The sequence below is a fragment of the Corapipo altera genome, unplaced genomic scaffold (assembly GCF_003945725.1).
Source record: "Corapipo altera isolate COAL_440 unplaced genomic scaffold, ASM394572v1 65, whole genome shotgun sequence".
Lineage (NCBI taxonomy): Eukaryota > Metazoa > Chordata > Aves > Passeriformes > Pipridae > Corapipo > Corapipo altera.
In genome coordinates this window covers 9,970,161-9,977,675 of record NW_020884891.1, presented here as the reverse complement: position 1 = coordinate 9,977,675, position 7,515 = coordinate 9,970,161, and positions in this window count along the sequence as shown.

Genomic DNA, 7,515 nt, shown 5'->3' with positions numbered 1-7,515 from the left:
TTTTTTTTTTTTTTTTTTTTTTTTTTAATTTTGGATAACTAGTATCATTGAAAACTGTTGCAGAAAACAACACAAGAATGGCAAAATGCATCTCTTAAATTTCTGTACTACTTGCAGTATGAGCAAAGCCTCAATGAGGGCTATTTTCATTAAGAAAACATGGGTACTTTGTGGCAACAGCATAGCTTGCATTTTTTCATTTATCTTTGCCAAGGTATAAATACAACTGAGATTTTTCTTGACTTCTAGTCTATCCGAGAAGCCCAGACAATAAGGTTTTTCCATACAGAAGCTGCTGTTATGTTGCCCTTGAAACTTTTAACAAACTGGGTGCCAGGAACTTGGCCTAAGGATGCAAAACTCCCTACACAGTAATGTGAACTATTAAGCAAATGGCACAGAGTAATGTTCTTTCGCTGAGCAAAAATGCTCTCATTTAGGTAAAATTTCAGCCTGCTGTTGGCTGTTACAAGCCAGAATGGCAAAGAGAAATAAAATGTAAAAGCAATATGAGTTTGAATCAAATTATGATAAGAGTCAGATGGTGCCATTACACAGATATCCCCATAGGCAGGCATTAGGAAAATTTGCCATAATGGTATGCTGAAATATAATTCTCTGGTGGGAAGGCCACTGCGATTCTAAAATCAACATTTAACTCTTTCACAAATGTCAACCAAAAGCTGGACACTTAAGCAGAGAGGAACCCCACTGATCCCAGTGTGTGTGTGCTCTGCTGGGTTGGAGCTATGAACCAAAGTGGCCCCCTTTGAAATCTTCCAGTGGAACTGAAGGTGCTGTGCCAGGACATGGTACATGCACTGTTGTTGTACGAGTGACCCTGAGAAACATGGGTGACAGAACAGAGTCCCACCAAAACTGAAGTGAACCATTTTTGCTGTTGGGCTCCTATTGATGCAAACAACCCCACCCAAAGCAGTCAGATTTCTTTTGTGAGCATCTTGAAAAGTGAGGAATTTGCGGTCTGAACCATGAACATAAGTACTGCTTTGTACTGCAGGAAAATGTAGAGTTAAACAAGTGTGACTAATAAAAGTGTTTTCTCTGGGCTTATTGCTTGAGTTTGGTGTTGATTTTTAACTGTTGGAAAGAATTTAGGCACATGTGCATTCTACATCTGTGTGTTCTACTTAGAGAAGGAATGTTTGGTTGAATTAGATGAATTTTCAGAATACATGAAATTCCATAGATTTATGCAAGACAAAATATATCCCAGTGCAGTCCTACAGGCGTTTGCATGTCACTTTGCAGGCAGGACAAGAACTTGAGGAAGCAATGAAATCTGAAGCACTGGTCATCAGGCAAATATTTGAGAGGTTTGACTTCTGAGCTGCAAGGCTGCTCCATGAACCATCAGCTGCCTTTGCGCCTCTGTTCCTGCATTTACCATCTGTCTTCTCCAAATACAGCCTAACCTCCCTGGGGCAAATGCCGTTTTTCTCTTCTGTTTGCACAGTGTCTTGCACTACGAGATGACATTCCTGGCTATATTAGTATGAACAAAATTTGAAAAGAGGCATAAGTTTGTGAGAGACTGTCCAGAATTTATTAGAGACTGGAGCATTTTATACTCCACATTATTTCTTATGTTCAGCCTAGGGTGGTTTACAGACTGACTGTGAGTGATGCACCTGGGCTGTGTCAGCTTGGGAGGATTCTGTTTCTTTTTCTTATTTGCTTGTTCCTTTTTTTTTTTTTGTAACAGGCTAAATGGTCTTTCCCAATGTTTTCTTGTTTGAGAAGCCACCTCACATAGTACATAAGCAAAAGAGTCCATTAAGTTGGTTTTATTTATTAATGAAATATGTCCCAGCAGTTTAGAATAGCCAGGATGAGAAGTGTTTTCATTGACCCTGCCACAGTTAGTTCTTCTCAGCCTGTCTCAGGCTCCATAGGTCATGCTCCCTCCCTGCATGACCTGCCTGTTGAGTATCCTGGACTTTTGAGATATGACCTTGACTGTAATTCTGAAATGTCAGGAAGGGCTGAGTTACCCAATCAGAAGGATGGGGCTAGAAAGCAAGTGAATAAGCTATACAGCAGTGATATGTTCTGGTTTCTCTCCACAAATAGGAGAGTATCTCCCTGCTCCACTGCACACTTCTCACACCTGTGTGATTCCCATGGGCTTAATGTCTGTCTTTTGGTTTGAAGCATCCCATCAAGTGGGCCAGGCTCCATGTTTCTGCCAGAAGAGAGAGAGGATTTCTACTAATCTACAGTATCTGACATGGTAATAGGACTCAGAGGATTTGCCTCTTTCCCACGCTCCAAACAGGTCCTTTTGGAAATGCTTCTTTTCTGTTGACCTTCAGAAGTATGGCTTTTAAGAGCCATGTGAGGGAATTTGAAAATGCCTAGTGGGGTTACGTTCCCACGAACAGCATGAAGTGTAGATGCCCTTATCTGTGTGGGTGACTTAGAAAATCCTTTATTAGGAGCTGAAGTCACCTTGAAAGCAGAAAGTCAAATTTTATCTTTAATCTCTGCATGTTTTGACATTCTGTTTGAGCTGTGTAACTATCACAGCTGTGTCACTTGCGCATGTGTTCTCACAAGATTTTGTGCAAAGTAGTTAAGGAGAAACATGTATTTCAGGGTGAAAGTCATAGAAAAGCACCTGACTGAGGCTTACTGTTCTATGGGATAACAGGGGCCTAGAGGAAAGCATCTAAGGAAAATATTTTTTTCTATCTTTGCGCACCTTAATCCACATCCTGCTCCACCTTGAAGATAGAGATGGGTGTGTGAGCAACCCTCTATCTAAGCAAGCCCATGTTCCCTCCTGACAAGTATAAGTCACGCTAACTGTGCTAAAAATATGCTTGTTAGGAGGGTTAATAGCAACAGAGTGATGGAGACCTACTTTGAAATGCAACCTGCATTAATAAAGGTTTGAGCATTCTGTGGTGTCATGCTAAATGCCTCTTTTTTTTAATGGAAAGTTTATTCTGAAACACAAGAAAAGTAATTTCCTATTTTTTTTCCTCAGAGTATCTATCAAATTAGGTTGTTGAGTATTTGCAGAGCAATAATTCAGGATTGACTGGTGGAAATCTTATAATCCAGGAACGTGACCCAGCACAATATCATCCTAATTTCCTCCACGAGGATTAATTCTGTTTTCTTCCTCCATGACAGTGAATTGAGCATGTAGTGGATTGTGCATAGTGAACGTATCCTGATCTCCCCTAATCTTTGCAAACACTTTCAAATGACCTTTTTGTTGAATGTCCTTTAAAAGCTTCTAGGGTATTATCAAAAATAGCCAAAGAAATTACTGACAGAGCAAGCAGAACTCCATTTCTTCTCTAGCCTTGCTGTGCATCTCTCAGCTATGGAAAGTTTTGTCTTCTTCGCTGACTGAGCTTGGTCTTGTTTTCTCTGGATTGAACAACTGGTTGTTTATTTTAAATTAAACTCAAGTAGAATGAATTCTAAGATAAAGGAAGAATTCCTGGATGTGTAATGGAGCAGCCTTTCTGCTGTCTTGTGCATCAGATTGCCTATACACCAGTGTGACCTGAGTGGAAACCACTGGGGAATAGAGTTTCACACCTGCACACCTTGTGCTGCAGACAAAGGTCTATCAGGTACATCTGGAAAGGACAGCGTGTGACAGATGCCAGTGACAAACTGGATCACTGACTGTAATGTTATGCTACAAGTATGAGCCACAATATTACTTCTCCTACCCCCCTTACTACACCTCCAGAAGGCATTGCTTCTGAAATGACCACTTCACCGGCATTTTAACTTGTGTAAATGGACTTTATTTTTGCCTGACTAGACAAAATTTTTGTTTTTGATGAGGCAGGTCATTTACCAGTGTCCCAGAGGCTTTCAGTGTGTTAAACATGTTGGGTCACTGCTGTACATGTGAGGCCTTCACAGCATGTGTGTGTGCAACAAGAACACTTGTGTTGAGAAAATACTTCATCAAGTTCTTAAACACCTGTGATTCTGCCTAATAAAGTCTCTGTAGCACATAGCTTTTATACTAAAGTTAATGATGCTTTAAGGCAGCGTGTTAGGTCCAGGCTTTGGCTGGAACAGCTGCCATCAATTTCCCTGTGCTGTCGGTTTGTGTGTTTGACAATCTATCCATTTGTTTCCTTGGTCTCATCCATCATTTGCTCACAGCAGTTTCCAACAGTTGTTGTCTTGCTACCAGTCTCTAATTTCAACTCCTTAAATTCATCACATGGGTTGTATTTACCTTGATTGAGAATTCATCACAATTACTCCTGCAATGGAGAATAAGTTTTTAAAAAAGTGTCTTTCATGTGCTGCAACTTATCTAGAAACTGTCGTCCCTGTTGGAGAGGAAACCTAGAGAAAATGGGATTTTGTCACAGGTCTTACACTTCAGTCCTTCCAAACACTTTAAATATGGTTTAATACTTGTTACTTCGGAAGGAAATCAGTTTGCTCAGAGTTGGGGCCTGCTGGCTCCTGCCTGTACGAATCAAGAGCTCATCTGGCCAATCTCTCAAGCTTTTATCACCATGACAGCTGAATATCACTGTCCTTGATCTTGTCTAACCCTCTTCTTTCAATACATAGACTTTGAGATGTTATATGGAAAAATTACAGGGTCTAACTCTGTATTGTCTGCAGATAAGATGTGCCAGGGGCTGAATGAGCTGCCTCTTGCACCAGCCCATTTTGCCCACCAGTTCTGTCCTGTTTAGCACACTGATCTGCAAGAAGTTTGTCTGTCTGGGGTTTTTTTTACAATTCATTATTCCTATGGTCCTCCCAAGGGGATGCAGAGCAGGATGGAGCCTTTGTGATGGTTGTCATGGTTTGAACATTTCTAGGCTGGTCATTGCCTACATTTGCTGAAGACATTTCTCAGTGAGCAAATCAGTGTTGTGTTGTAGAAGCAAAAAGTGATAAGGTCTGAAAGAGTAGACGGGGAAGGGTTTGTGGATCAGTCCCTTCCATCTATCTTCTCCTGGCAGACCTGAAGGACTTGTTAAGTTCAGTGTGGCTGGGGGTATTTGTCCCCTGTCTCCTGTGCCTTGTTGGTTGCTCCAGTTGTAATTTCTGCCACCAGTGGTTCTGGACCCTGGGCCCACACCCCAGTCCTGCTCAGGATTCTGGAGGCAAGAAGCAGTTTTACCTTCCCTCCCAAATATTTCTTCTCACCCATTTCCTATGTCTGGAAAGATTATAATATAACTGTGGACAAGTCCTGCTTCAGGAAATTTTAATCAACTTGTTGAAAAGACATTTACTCCCACTGAAAAATTAGCTGAAAGCACAAAGAATTAAAATTTATTTGTATTGCAGCAATGCTGAGAAGCTGCATCAGAGACTCATTGCAGTAAATTACATGGTCACCTAAGTTACCAGAAAATCACAACTCCAAATTATTTGCACCTAAGCAAAAACCCCAAAGCCTCAATGACTTCTGTTACATGAACGAGAAACTTGAAGCACAAGGAGACAAAAGGACTTACCAAAGTTTCCATGAGTATCCTGTGCCAGAAACAATTCTTCTCTGAGATCCCCCTGATTTATTTCCTATCTCACCAGAGCAGTTTTCCTCCCCTTTGCTTTTCATGAACAGTTTTTAAAGTATAGTCTTTGCTTTGGTTTTCTTGGTGAGATTATTGAAGTGTTTGAGATACCTGCTGTTCTGGTTCTTGTCTGGGCAAGCAGGATAATCTACTGGGGATTTTTCAAAGAGTTTCAAATGAGTTATGTCTCTGTCAATAGTATAAATGCTTCTATATGGTTAAACCACACAGAAGGGTTAAATACACAGAAGGTCCAGTCATTATACAATGACTTGTATTATGTAAATGTGCAGACCACTTTTCTGAAATAATAGTTTAAAAAGGCAGTTTTGCAGTTACCAATCCAAATTTTGTCTTTTATCTAAGCAAATCCCAGGAACTTGCAAGGAGGTTTCTCTGACTTTGATTTCTCTTTTTTTTTCTGTCTTGTTTTTTTTTTTAGTTCACTTTGTGAGAGAAAGGAGGACACATCTTTCACATTTTTCTTGGTCACTTCAAATCCCATCAATACCTTTCTGCCAAGCAGGGGTTTGAGGTGGTCCAGAACAATTTTCTATTCATCTTCCTTTCCTGTCCAAGCAGTTATTGACCTTCTTTCAATTCTTCTCTTTGATGATACTTAACCTTGTCCCTTGCATGTTTCTCTGTCTGATTTCTGGCTTTTTAATAGGCACTTAGTTCTCCAGTTTCTCAAGTGGGAGTTTGGCGCTTCACTTCATTGGTGCAGCTTTCATCTTCTTTCTGATTGCAAACTGTAATAACTTCCCATTTTGAAAGCAGAAATATTCTCTGATTTTACTGTGCCGAGCTTCTGTGCTCTACAGTTCTTACAGACAGTTCCAATTCTTCATTGATAGAAGTATTTTCCTTTTCCCTCAGGCCTCCTTTTTTCCCTGCACTCTCTGCAACAGGACTTTGCTGTGGGGCTCTTCCTCACATCTTTAAATAAAGTGAATTTTTATTAGATTACTTTAAGCTCTCAATAAAGCTGCTTCCAAAAGAGGAAGGGTTACAAACCCCTGATTTTATGACTCAGGGTCCCCATTGTTTCCTTAGTATTTTGCATAGTGTCTAGTCCACACCAACTAATTTTAAGCAGTGTAGGGTTGGTGAGTTACACCTAGTTCTGAGTCTCACCATTCATTTCTGTTGAGCTGCGAGATGAGCCATAAGCATGATAAATTTGTGTCTGTGGAAGTTGGTTGAATAAAATGGGGCATTTTTCTCCAGGTAAGGGAGGAAGTCACTAGTCATCATCTGCTTAACACTCAAGGGAGCTGCTAAGGGAGCAGAGACTGCCAAGGAGAGTGCACCTTAGGAACCTGCTGCCACTGGATCTGCAATGTCATATCTCTTAAATGGCTTCCAGAGGTTTCAGAATTTTCTTTTTTACTTAGCAGCAAAATGATCTCTAGACTCTCTGCCTTGTTTCCACCCGAGCACTGACTTCTAAAATTTAGTTTCTTTTTTCAAGTCTTGTGTCTTGATACAGTGGCAACTTTTCTTTTGGTTCCAGTGCTTGCCATAAAGCTCAGGAGTGCAAAGAGAGCTTCGGGCTGACTCAGAAATGCTACCATTTTGTTTGACTTAATTGATCGATCTGGCTGCTTTAATGAAGACTAACACAGTGGGTCTCCTACAGAGCTACTTTGTTAGTTACTTTCAAAATACAAAAGGCTTGTTATTATGCAAAGTGAAAATCACTCTTTTATGCAGGGTAGAGTGTGTTGCTCTTTGTACCGCAGAGACCCACCAGTCCTAGAGTAATTTGCACTCGTTGGGGAAAAATCTTGTGTCTGCTGTGATGATGTGCTCAGAAGGTAAAAGTTTTCTTGGCAGGTCACTTTTAACTACCTTGTCTATTTACCTGGCAGAAGGATAATAGGAGACTGATATTTTATAGGAAGGAGTCAGGGTGAAAAAAGCAGTCCAAACACCTGGTTATGAATATTTTTGCACATTTGGT